The sequence below is a fragment of the Vulpes lagopus genome, chromosome X (assembly GCF_018345385.1).
Source record: "Vulpes lagopus strain Blue_001 chromosome X, ASM1834538v1, whole genome shotgun sequence".
Taxonomy (NCBI): Eukaryota; Metazoa; Chordata; class Mammalia; order Carnivora; family Canidae; genus Vulpes; species Vulpes lagopus.
The window spans coordinates 110,911,983-110,926,250 of NC_054848.1; the positions used below are offsets into that span (position 1 = coordinate 110,911,983).

The 14,268-nt window shown below is 35.7% G+C and overlaps 1 protein-coding gene across 1 annotated transcript in view; it reads right to left on the reverse strand.

Annotated features, from left to right (window-relative positions):
* Nucleotides 1–12,520: 12,520 nt before the first annotated feature.
* LOC121482688 (protein argonaute 2-like) overlaps nucleotides 12,521–14,268 on the reverse strand; it is a 109,052-nt gene continuing 107,304 nt past the window's right edge. Inside the window, exon 6 of the mRNA XM_041740504.1 lies at nucleotides 12,521–12,577. The gene's annotated coding sequence lies outside the window, so the exon portion shown is untranslated. The remainder of the gene's footprint in view (nucleotides 12,578–14,268) is intronic.

The following is a 14,268-nucleotide window of genomic DNA, read 5'->3' on the forward strand; positions in this document are numbered from 1 at the left end:
ACATGTACACACAATAGTTTTAATTGGCTTCCTATAATCATTTATTTTTGTTAATAAATAGGTTGACTGCAACTTGGGATTAGTCCTAATTTATTATGCTTATTTCTTTCTATAAATATCAGTAACCCCGGTTCGCTCCCCCAAATGTCCCAGTTTATACCATTAAGTATATGTTTGGTCATTCAATTTATCCTAGCACTCTTGTTATCAGCACCATCATTCATACTTCACACTTGGAGTTCACCATCAGTACTGCTCTTTTTTTTTTTTAGACTGTGCTTTAAGTGTGGTATTTCTCAACAAAATTAATTGTTAGAAGAACAATTAGAGGACATACATATAAATATCATGCCAGCATTCAAACTAAGATTTGTCTCCTATAAAATATATCATGTACCACTTCTGCAAGCAATTGTAAAGCTATTTCTAAGAGGTGGACAAGGGTACAAATCCAGTAGAAGACTGTGATAGTGTTCAAGAGGAGGACGAGGCAAGACAGACATTTTAGATTTTCTCAGCTATGGTGAAGGATAACCGAATATAGGGTAAATTAAGGTTTAACTTCTATAAAGAGGAATGCAATCCCATGACTAGAAATGCTTTCCTAAGGCCCTGTAGACCATGTTAACCTACCTTCATTGTCCTCTAAGGTGAGCGGAAGTGATAAAGTAAAAATCTCTTTGCAAGGGAGTAATTGTTCTCATTCCAGGGTGGTAACCACAAAGAAATCTGTTTTTCAATTGTATGGTATTATTTTTTTTTTCTTTTCCACCTTCACACTCACCTCGATGCACTGCTGCCGCTGTTAAATCTTAAATGCAGCAGACAAACTACCATTTTAGCTGATTTAAGCTTTCACTGCCACTTCAAACGCTTGTGTGCCATTGCTATCCTTGGGAGTTTTACTAACGAGAAAGATGATTAGGAAGGATAAAAAGCTAATCATAAAATTACTCTTTCTCCCAAACCTCTTTCTTCAGTGTCCCTTTGCTACACAATATTGGTTACCCTGCTGATAATTAATAAACAACAAAAAGAAGGCTGTTTTATAAAACCAAACTGCAGGACATTTTTCAGAAACAGGACCTGTGATGACTCAGGCATCAGGTTAATAAAACTAATTTTTTCCTAAGGGTTTCAGACAATTTAGGGTAATTATTTTCTTCAATCATTTTCATTTACTTGGCTAGAAATGACTCAGAGTGTTCAAGGTTGGTAGCTAGTGGAGTGCATTGAGTGAATGACTATGATGTGATTATGAAAGCACCCTAGAGTATGCTATTATTTAGCAAACAAAAGTAGAACATGTAGCACCCCACATAATTACTGGCCCATCTCCACTAAAGGGCCTTAGTTTGAGCCCTGTTGCTTCCTGTCAGTTCAGAATTATGGTCTGTGAAATTGAAAGTCAGTTACTGAATTTCAATGTGCTGGCTACCTGTTACTCCCATCTCAGAGTTGCTTACCCTAGGAGGAAGGAAAGTGTGTTTTGTAATTCCTCTGTGACTCTCTTGAAAATCTCTTCACAGACTTTGGGAAAAAACATATATCAGTCCAGAAACTTTTCCCAAACATACCTACTCTCACAGATGATTTTTTTGTGTTCTACACTGTGTTGAACATACAGGTATTGCTATGGACTGAACGTTTGTACCCACACCCCCATCCAAATTCATATGTTGAAACCCTCCCAATGTGATAGTATTTGGGGGGGGGGCAAGTTTGCAAGGGAATTATATCATAGAGGTGGAATTGAATGGGATTAGTGCCCTTGTAAGAAGAGGCTAGAGAGCTAGCTCACTCTGATATCTCCACGTAAGTTTACAAGGAGAAGCAGGCAGCTCTCTATAAAACCCGACCATGCTGGCCACCTGATCTTGAGCTTCCAGCCTCCAGAACTGTGGAAAATACATTTCTGCTGTTTATAAGTCATCCAGTCAATGGTATTTTATCAGCCCAAGCTTACTAAGATAGGTTTGTCTTTTTTTGAGAGAGAGAGAGAGAGAGAGAGACAGAGTGAGGGCACATTCAAGTGGTGGGAGGGGCAGAGGGAGAGGGAGAGAGACAATCCTAAGTAGACTCCATGCTCAGTGCAGAGCCTGATGTGGAGCTTGATCTCACCACTCTGAGATCATAGCCTCAGCTGAAATGAAGAGTCAGATGCTTAACCGACTGAACCAACCAGGTGTCCCCCAAGATAGGTATTTTTAAAGAACATAACTCCACCTAGCCTCAGCAATCAGACGACAAAAAGAAATAAAAGGCATTCAAATTGTCAAAGAAGTCAAACTCTCATGCTTTGTAGACGACATTATACTTGGTGTGGGCAACTAAAAAAACTCCACCCCAAAATTGCTCAAACTCATACAGGAATTCGACAGTGTGGCAGGATATAAAATCAATGCAAAGAAATCAGTTGCATTTCTATACACTAACAATGAGACAGAAGAGAAATTAACGAGTCAACCCCATTTATAATTGCACCAAAAACCATAAGATACCTAGGAATAAGCTTAACCAAAGAGGTAAAGGATCTGTATTCTAAAAACTACAGTATGCTTGTGAAAGAGATGGAGGAAGACACAAAGAAATGGAAAAACATTCCATGCTCATGGATTGGCAGAATTAATATTGTTAAAATGTCCATGCTACCCAGGGCAATTTACATGTTCAATGCAATCCCTATCAAAATACCATTGACATTTTTCAAAGAGCTGGACAAATAATCCTAAAAGTTGTATGGAACCAAACCAGAAAAGACCCCAAATATCCAAAGAGATGTTGAAAATGAAAACCAAAGCTGGTAGCATCACAATGCTGGACTTCAAGCCATATTACAAAGTTTTAATCATCAAGACAGTATGGTACTGGCACAAAAACAGACACATAGATCAATGGGACAAAATAGAGAACCCAGAAATGGACCCTCAACTCTATGGCCAAATAATCTTTGACAAAGCAGGAAATAATACCTAATGGAAAAAGGAGAGTCTCTTGAACAAGTGATGTTGGGAAATTGGACTGCCACATGTTGAAGAATGAAACTGGACCATTTTCTTACACCAAACACAAAGATAAACTCAAGATGGATGAAAAATCTAAATGTGAGACAGGAATCCAGCAAAATCCCAGAGGAGAGCACAGGTAACAATGTCTTCAACCTTGGCTGCAGCAACTTCTTGCTAGACCCATTTCCAAAGGCAAGGGAAACAAAGGCAAAAATAAACTATTGGGACCTCATCAAGATAAAAAACTTCTGCACAGCAAAGGAAACAGTCAACAAAATAAAAGACAACCTATAGAATGGGAGAAGATATTTGCAAATGACATATTAGATAAAGGGCTGGTATCGAAGATCTATAAAGAACTTCTCAAACTCAACACCCAAGAAACCAAAAAATCCAGTCAAGAAATGGGAAGAAGACATGAACAGACAGTTTTCCAAAGAAGACATACACATGGGCAACATACACATGAAAAAATGCTCCACATCACTTGGCATCAGGGAAATACAAATCAAAACCATGATGAGATAGCACCTCACACCAGTCAAAATGGCTAAAATTAACAAGTCCGGAAACAACAAATGTTGGTGAGGATGTGGAGAAAGGGGAACCTTCTTGCACTGTTGGTGGGAATGCAAGCTGGTTTAGCCACTCTGGAAAATGATATGAAGATTCCTCAAGAAGTTAAAGATAGAGCTACCAAAGACCCAGAAATTGTACTACTAGGTATTTTACCCCAAAGATACAAATGTAATGATATGAAGGGGCACATACACCCCAATGTTTATAGCAGCAATGTCCACAATAGCGAAACTTGGAAGAGCCGAGATGTGCGTAGACAGATGAATGTATAAAGAAGATGTGGTGTATATATATAATGGAATATTACTCAGCAATTAGAAAGGAGGAATACTTACCATTTACATCGACATGGATGGAACTAGAGGGTATTATGCTGAGCAAAATAAGTCAATCAAAGAAAGACAATTATTGGATGGTTTCATTCATATGTGGAATTTAAAATCATAGGGGAAGGATGGGAAAACTGAATGGGAAGTAATCAAAGAGGGAGACAAACCATGAAAGACTCTTAACTATAGGAAACAAACTGAGGGTGCTGGAGGGGAGGGGGGTGGGAGGATGGGGTAATTGGGTGATGGGCATTAAGGAGGGCACATGATATGATGAGCATTGGGTGTTGTATGCAACTGATGAATTACTGAACTCTGCCTCTGAAACTAATGATGTACTGTAATGGTGGCTAATTGAATTTTAAATAAAAAAAATGGAAAAAAAGAAATAGCTCTAGCTTCTGATGCTCTGATTACTCCTTGTTACCTTCCAAATTAAGCACAAACTCCTCAACCTGATATTCAAGGAATTTCACAATAAAACTTCAAGTGCATATTCCCGGCTTATCACCACTACTCACTCAAATCCCACACTTTAGTCAAATAAAAACCAATTGAGGGATTTCTGATTTCTCTGATGACAGACTCAGATACTCTCAAAGTCCCCTGCAGAAGATAATTATAAAATCCTGACCTAATATAAAAAGTAACTGCAAAAAAAAAAAAAAAGTAACTGCATGAAGGTACAGGAATGTCAACAGAAGCAGACAGATTCTGGTAAGGAGTATATTCTCAGAAAACGGGATGTGAGTAGCTGCATGAAATTCCTCCTTTTGTGGATTAAGTTCAGCTGCATGTGTGATGCATAAAGTGGTGAAGGCACCAGTGGAAAAATCCTAGTCTTTCTGGCCAGAGAATCTGAAATTTAAAAAATTCATTATATGGATTTAACAGCTAAATGGAAATGACAGAAAGGTATATGTGAACTCTAAAGTAAATCAACAGAAATTATTAAATGTGATCATCATGGAAAATAGTATGGAGATTCCTCAAAAAGTTAAAAATAGAATTACCATATGATCTTGTAATTCCACTACTGGTTATTTACCCAAAGAATACAAAAACACTAATTCAAAAAGATATATGTACCCCTATGTTTAGCAACATTATTTACAGTAGCCAAGATGTGGAAGCAATCTGAGTGCCCACCATAGATGAATCAATAAAAAAGATGTGGTATATATATAATGGAACATTACTCAGCCATAAAAAACAATGAGATCTTGCCATTTGTAACATGGGTGGACCTAGAGGGTATACTGTTTAGTGAAATAAGTCAGAGAAAGGACAAATACCGTATTTTACTCGTATATGAAACTGAAGAAACAACACATGAACAAATAAAAAAAGAGAGAAACAAACAGAGTCCTAAATACAGAGAAGAAACAGGTGGTTTCCAGGGGGAGGTATGTGAGGGGAAGGGCAAAGTAGGTGAATGGGATTAAAAGTCCACTTATAATGATGAGCCCTGAGTAATGCACAGAATGTTGAATCATTATATTGTACATCTGAAACTAATAGGCTCTGTTAGACTTTAATTAAAAACTTGGAAAAACTTAAAGAAAAATATAATATCTATATTTGCTCTAACAATTACTTGTGGAACAAAACAATGCTTAAAATACTTAGTAAGATATTTCTTTATTGATTTTTTTAGTTGATTTTTTATTGGTGTTCAATTTGCCAACATATAGAATAACACCCAGTGCTCATCCCATCAAGTGCTCCCCTCATTGATTTTTAATGATGGGTTTTATGTAAAATATGTTATAACTAAAAATTCCAAATATATGCAGAAGAAAATACATGTGACTTTAGCCATCAAAAAAAGGAAAAAAGTAGTCAATGTGGATAAAGAGAAGGAAAAGATTTGAAAGTAAACAAATAGACCTCGTTAACTTATGGATAATACTGAATTTTTCGGTATGTGAGTAATTGACACTCCAGAACAAAGGAGAGAGAATGAAACACAAAAAGTTACTTGAAGAAAAAAGTCGGGGGTGCCTGGGTGGCATAGTCATTAAGTGTCTGAATCTTGGTTTGGGCTCAGGGCTTGATCTCACAGTTGTGAGATGGAGCCCTTTGTGGAGCCCTGCATGGAGTGCCACATAGGGCACCATGCTGAGTGCGGAGTCTGCTTGACTTTCCCTCTGTCTCTGCCCCCCATGTATGTGCACTCTCTCAAATAAATAAATAAATCTTAAAAAAAGAAAGTCTGACAAGCAAAATTTTACACCTACAAGATGCTTCAAGAAAACAAAGCAGAATAAACATGAAGAAGCTCATGCCAAGACACATAATAGTCTTACTGTTGAAAACTAATACCCACCATTTGCTTCAACGTGGATGGAACTGGAGGGTATTATGCTGAGTGAAATAAGTCAATCAGAGAAGGACAAACATTATATGGTCTCATTCATTTGGGGAATATACAAAATAGTGAAAGGGAATAAAGGGGAAAGGAGAAAAAAATGAGTGGGAAATATCAGAAAGGGAGACAGAACATGAGAGACTCCTAACTCTGGGAAATGAACAAGGGGTGGTGGAAAGGGAAGTGGGCGAGGGGTGGGGGTGACTGGGTGATGGGCACTGAGGTGGGCACTTGATGGGATGAGCACTGGGTGTTATTCTATATGTTGGCAAATTGAACTCCAATAAAAAATAAATTATAAAAAGAAAACTAATACAAACAACAAAGGTCAAAAGTAGCAAAAGAAAAATGATAAATTACATACAATGGAACAATGATCTGACTAAAAACTGACTTCTGATCGGAAACAATGAGAGCTAGAACAGATGGAACATCTTTAAAATACTGAAAGGAAAAAAATGTGGTATAAAATTCTATATTCAGCAAAAATATCTTTCAAGAATGAAAGCTAAATAAAGGGTTTTTCCAAGAAAAGAAAACAAAAAGAATTCACCATGGGCAGATCTGTAGTAAAAGAAATACCAGTAAAAATTATCCAGGCTGAAGGGAAATTATACCAGATGGAAAGCAACAACTTCAAACAAAGAATAAAGAACATCTTTAATGGTAAATATCAAACTACATGCAAAAGACTAATATTTTGGCTTTTCTCCCCCTCTTAATTCTTTGTGATATATATAACGATTGAAAGGAAAATATATAACATTGCCCTGTGGTGTTTCATGTAAGTAGATTTAATACACAAAACAACTTTAGAATAAAGGAAGTAGTAGGTGTATGTGGCCCTGGATTGTTGGAAAGTTTCTATATTTTATGTAAAGTGGTACAATATTAACTGAAAATGAACTGTGAAAAGTGAAGGATATATACTGAAATTTCCAGAAGAATCTAAAAATATCCAAAGAAGTCTAGCTAACAACCCAATAAGAATAGTAAAATACAATCCTGAAAATATGGTTAATCTGATTAAAAGGCAGGGAAGGAGTAACTGAAGGACAAGAAATCAAAGAACACCAAAAAAAAAAAAAAAGAGAGAGAGAGAGAGAGAATAAATGGGTAGATTCAAACGCACTGTATTAGTTTGCTAAGGCTGCCATTAGCGCAGACTCAGTAGCTAAAACAACAGAAATGTATTTTCTCACTATTCTGGAGACTAGAAGTCTGTGATCAAGATGCCAGCAGGGTTGTTTCTTCTCAGGTTTCTCTCCTTTACTTGCAAATGGCATATTCTTCCTTGGTCTTCATGTGGCCTTCCCTTTGTACATGCCTGTGTCCTCATTTCTCCTTTTTTTAAAAAAAGATTTATTTATTTACTTAGAGAGACAGCATGTACGCAGGGGGAGGGGTAGAGGGAGAGAATCTTTGAGCAGACTCCCCACTGAGCACAGAGTCCCATGAGGGGTTCAATCTCACAACCCATGAGATCACGACCTGAGCCAAAACCAAAAGTCGGATGCTCAACTGACTGAACCACCCAGGTGCCCCCTAATTTCCCCTTCTTCTAAGAATATCAGTCAGATTAGATTAGAACCCATCCTAGTGACCTCATTTTAACTTAGTTATCTCTAAGAAGACCCTATCTCCAAATACAGTCACATTCTGAGGTACCAGGTGTTAGGAATTCAACATATGAATTTTGAGGGGACATAATTTAGCCTATACCATTCACCAATATCAACAATTATAATAAATATTCATAGATTAAACACCTCAATTAAAAGAAAAAGTGGGATAAGAGATTTCCTTAAAAGACACATTTACATACTTTCTAAAAAAGACACATTTTACATGTAAGGACAAATATAGAATGAAAGTTAAATGGATGGGGAAAGAAGAAAATAAATGGATGGGAAAAGATACACTATGCAAAGAATAAGGATTAGAATTAGGGAGTGGCTCCATTAATACCAGATACAATAGATTTCAAGATAAAAAGTAGTACTAGAAATAAAAATATTTCATAATAATAAGTGTCTATCTGTTAGAAATATATAATTATAATAGATGACTGTGCATATATTAACAGAGTTTCAAAAATTGTGAAGGAAAAATTGACAGATATTAGTAAAACATAGACAATTCTGCATTCATGGTTGGATGTTTCAACACATTCATCTCCTGGAATTTAGAACAACTAAATAAACAGCAAAAAAGTAATGAGTTAAAAGTTCTGTACACTATTAATGACAGTGACTTCATTGATATTTACAGAACACTGTGACCAGCAATGGCAAAATAACATATTCCTTTCAAGGGCATATGTTATGCTAACCAGAATAGACCATATGATTGGTTATAAAACAAGTCTAAATAACTTTAAAAGGATTGAAATAATACAGAATCTGTTCTCTTAGCACCAATAAATTATGTTAGAAATCAAAGATAATGATTAGAAGAAAACCAAATATTTGGAAAATAAACAATGCAGTTCTAAATAGTACAAGAGACAAAGAAAATATCCCAAGAGAATTTAGACACTATTTTGAAGGAGTAACAATAAAAATACATTATGTTAACCTTTGTGGGGTAGAATTAAAGTAGTGCTTAGAGGGAAAATTATAGCTTCCAATAATTATATTGGAAAATAAAGATCTAATATCAGTGATTGGAGTTGCCACCTAAAATTTTTTTAATTAGGAAGAGGAAGTTCAAGCCAAAGTAAAATGATAGAAAGAAATCATAGGAAAAAAACCAAAGTCAATTAAATATTAATTGAAAATATAAAAAATTGATGACATCAAAATCTGTTTTTTTGGAAAATAAAATAATAAGCCTCTTGCTGGACTGAAAAAGATAAAGAAATAAAACACAAATTACCAATATCAAGAACAAAAGTGGCCATGATTATAAGTTCTACAAAATTCAAGAGATGATAGGAATGCACACTGGTACAGCCACTCTGGAAAACAGTGTGGAGTTTCCTCAAGAAGTTAAAAACAGAGCTACCCTATGACCCAGCAATTGCACTGCTGGGGATTGACTCCAAAGATACTGATGTAGTGAAACGCCGGGACACCTGCACCCCAATGTTCATAGCAGCAATGTCCACAATAGCCAGACTGTGGAAGGAACTTCGATGTTCTTCAACAGATGAATGGACAAAGAAGATGTGGTCTATGTATATACAATGGGATTTACTCAGTCACCAGAAAGGATGAATACTCACCATTTGCTTTGACGTGGATGGAACTGGAGGGCATTATGTTTAGTGAAATAAGTCAATCAGAGGACAATCATTTTTTTGGCTTCACTTATATATAAGAAATAGTAGTGAAAGGGACTCCAAAGGAAAGGAGGGTAACTGAGTAAGGAATAATTAGAGAGGAAGACAAGACATGAGAGACCTAACTCTGGGAAATGAACAAAGGATTGCAGAAGGGGAAGAGGGTGGGAGGATGGGGTGACTGCGTGATGGGCACTAAGGAAGGAGAGCACTTGATGGGATGAGCACTGGGTGTTATACTATATGTTGATAAATTGAATTTAAATAAAAAATTTAAAAAAAATAAAGAGATGATAGGAAATACCAGGAATAATTTTAGGGCAAAAAATGTGACAAACTGGATAAATGGAAAACATTTCTTTTTAAGATCTTTTATTGTGATAAAATGCACATCTTAACCAGTTTTAGGTTTACAGTTCAGTGATATTAAGTGCAACCATATCGTCATGCAACCATCACCACCATCCACCTCCAAAACTCCTTTCACTTTGCAAAACTGAAACTCTGAACCTCTAAGACAATAGCTCCCTATGACTTTCTCCCTCTGGTCCCCAGCAACCATTATTCTACTTTTAAAAAAATACTCCCTTTTCCACCAACACCTAGCTTCTGGTAACTACCATTCTATTCTCTGTTACTATGAATTCAGCTTTATTTTATTTTATTTACATTCCACACAGAAGTGAGATCACACAATATTTGTCTTTCTGTGTCTGGCTTATTTCACTTGGCATAATGTTCTCCAGATTCATCTGTGTTGTTGCAAATGGCAGAATTTACTTTTTTTAATGACTAAATAATATCCCATTTATATCTATACCACATTTTCTTTATCCATTCATCTGTCTACAGAAACTTAAGTTGTTTCTGGTCTTGGTAACTGGGAATAACACTACAATAAGCATGGGAGTGCAGATATCTCTTTGAGATAGTGTTTTTATTTCCTTTGGATATATACCAAGAAGCGGGTTACTGGATCGAATGGTAGTTCTATTTTAAATTTTTGCAGAACCGTCATATTATTTTCTATAATGGCTGTACCAATTTACACTCCCACTGACAATGCACAAGGGCTCTCTTTTCTCCACATCCTCGTCAACACTTATCATCTTTGACTTTTTGAATGTAGTCCTAATAGGTGTGAAGAGATGATTAGCATTTCCTTGATAATTAGTGATATTGAGCATCTTTTAATATACTTGGGAAGATAATAAAAATAGAAAATGCACTATGATATATATGTATATATATCATATATATGTATATATATGTATATATGTATATATATCATATATATGTATATATATGTATATATATGATATATATACATATATATATGATATATTTTAATACACTTGGGAAGATAATAAAAATAAAAAATACACTATGAAAATCAGTTAAACGCAAATGAAGGCTGCAATGGGGGAATCGAGGAACAAAAATATATAAGATGTGTAGAAAACAAAGAACAAAGTGGCAGAAATATGTCTTTCCTTACTAGTAATTATTTTAAATACAGACATGATTCATTTCCCAATTAAAGAATAGAGATTGGCAGAATGAATGCAAAAATATCTACCTACAGGCTGACTATATGATACTCAATTTAAACTGAAAGACACAAATAGGATGAACGTAAAAGAAATAAAAATTATATCGTATGCATATAGTAAACAAAAGAGAGATGAGATGGTCATATTAATATCAGACAAAATGAAATTTAAGTCAAAAATTGTTACAAGAGACAAAGGAGGGCATTACATATTGATAAAAGGATCAATCCATTAAGACAGACCAGTTATAAATATATACACATGTGACAACAAAGCCCCAAATATGTGAGACAAGAATGGTAGAATTGAAGAGATTAGAAAGTTGTACAATAATATGTGGATATTTCAATACTCTATTTACAATAATGGACAGAACAACTAACAGAAGATCAGTAAGGGAATAGAGGACTTGAACAACACAATAAACCAACTATCCTTAACAAAAATATACAGAGTATTCCACCCAACAAGAATGAAATACACATTTTTCTCAAGTGCACACAGAACATTCTTCAGGATAGACTGTTTTAGGTTATAAAGTCCAAATACATTTTAAAAGACTGAAATCATGCAAACCATCCTCTTAATAGCAGATGGAAAACTGAAAAATTCCGGGAATATATAGAAATTAGACAACACATTCTTAAATAACCAATGGGTCAAGGAAGAAATCACAAGAGAAACTAGAAGATATTTTGAGACAAATGAAAGTGAAAACCCAATATACCATCATTAATGGGATGCAAAGAAAGCAGTGCTCAAAGGCAAACTTATAGCTATAAATGCATAGATGCAACCTAACTTTACTCCTGAAGAGACTAAAAAAGGAAGAGCAAACTAAAGCAAAAAATTGCAGAAGGAAGAAAATAATAAAGATCAGAGCAGAGATTAATGGGATAAAGAATAGAAACACAATAGACAGAATTAATTACACCAAAAGTTTGTTCATGGAAAAGATTAACAAAATTGACAAATCATTATCAAGACTAAGAGAAAAAGAAGGAAGACTCAAAATCCTAAGAACACACAACTTACCAAAATTGACTCAAGAAGAAAAAGAAAATTTGTAGATGTGTAATATACACAGATTGAATCAGCTGTTAAACAGCACACAAGAAAAGGCCAGGACCAGATGGCTTTATAACGAGTATTCTATAAAATTTCCAAGTATTAACACCAATATTTCTCAAACTATTCCCCAAAAGGTAGAAATGAATACTTCCTAACTCATCCTATTTTCTTCCAAAACAGTACATTTTATTTGACATTAGACAACACATTCTCCAATTTGTCTCAGTTGTGACATGTAGATGGCTGCAGATTGCTTTTGGTGGTCACCCATACTGAGCAAGATTGTTTAATCTTCAAAACACTCACAGCTCAAAGATTCTGCACTTCACATCAGTTCACAAGTCAAAGTGTATCTTCCCATCAGAGCATTTGGTAGAGATTTCCTTTTAGGTAGAAGGGTAGAGATGAAGTCATTTGCTTTAAAAATGGATGTGTTCACAATTTCATTATGCCATAAAAATCAGATGATGATAGAATTTCTCTCTTATTCTTATCAGTAGTGATAGTCTGAGGATGCCAGAACCAAGCTCACAGAAGTAAGGTGTTGCTGGCTGGTGCTTCTCAACAGGCTGGCACATCTCGGTATTTCTTGTCTAATTCTTACTGGCCTGCATCTCTTCACATCTTCTCTAGATAGCTTATTACTCCCCCCTCCCTCCTCAGCAGCCTGATGCTTTCTTTTTCTCATCAGATGGAGCTCTTAAGGAAAAAGGGAAGACTGAAATACAATGTTACCTATATGTCTCCCTCAAATGGGGTGGAGGTGAAGAGAAATGGAAATCTAAAAAACAAACAATAAATGGCTCAAAATTGTGATCAAAATTGGCTTAAGCCTGGCCCAGGTATAATATTGCCAACCTAATGATACGTTTACTTAGGGTAATAGCACCATCAAAAAGGGCATCTCAAAACAAGTGGGCTTAAATGGAAACATGAGAACTGGAAAGGAAGAACTGAAAATGTCCAGGGAGGACAGCAAAAGAAAAAATCTGGGACTTAATATTCTCAACTTGGGATGTCCTTTGCTCTTAGGGCTTCTATCTTTCCTGGATTCTGGGTCACAGGCTTTCAGCTTCCCACCTAATTTAGCCTTGAGATATCTTTCTCTCCTGGACCTTCGGTGCATCTAGAGTGGCTGGAGTCCTAGGTGTTTATGGGTGTCTAGAACCTTCCATCCTTGGATCCCAGATCTTTAAGCTAACATTTTTATCTCAAGCCTTGGACCTTGTGTTTTAGGTCTCAGACCTTTCATGGGTTCCCACTCTTAGGCCTTCAGTCTTCCACATTCTGTGAAGCCATCATTACCCTCATACTAAAGCCAGACAAACACATCATAGTAAAAACAAACACAAACCACTAGAAGCCAATATCCCATATGAATATAGATACAAATTTCCTCAATAAAATACTGGCAAACCAAATCCAGCAGCATGTCAAAAGGGTTATATAACATGCCAAGCCAGGATTCATTGTGAGGATGAAAGTGATGTATTTCAAAGTAGAAAAAAAATCATTCAATTTAATAAGGCATATCAGTTGAATATATGAAAAAAATTCATGGTCATCTCAACTGATGCAAAGAAAGCATTTGACCAAATTGAGCATTCTTTCATAATACAAATACTTAGCAAATTATGAATAAAAGGGAACTTCCTCACCATGATAAAGGGATGGTGGAGAACTCACCTATACTGTCAGACTCAAGAGTGAAAGACTGAAAAGTGTTCCCCCTAACATCAGTACAATACAAGGATGCTGACTTTCACCAGTGCTGCTCAACACGGTATAGATAATTCTAGCCAGAGAAGTTAGGCAAGAAACAGAAAGTCAGCCAAACTGGAAAGGAAGAAGTCAAACTAGCTCTGTTCATAGATGACACGATCATAGGCAGATAATCCTTTAAAATTCATTCACAAAATTTTAGAGCTAATAAACAATTTTAGAAGAATTGCAGAGTCCATAGTCAATGCTCAAAAACCAACTGAGAGGGAATGAGAAGTGACTGCTAAATGAGAATCGAGTTTTATTTTGAGGTGATGGTAATGTTCTGGAACTAAATAGTAGTGATAGTTGT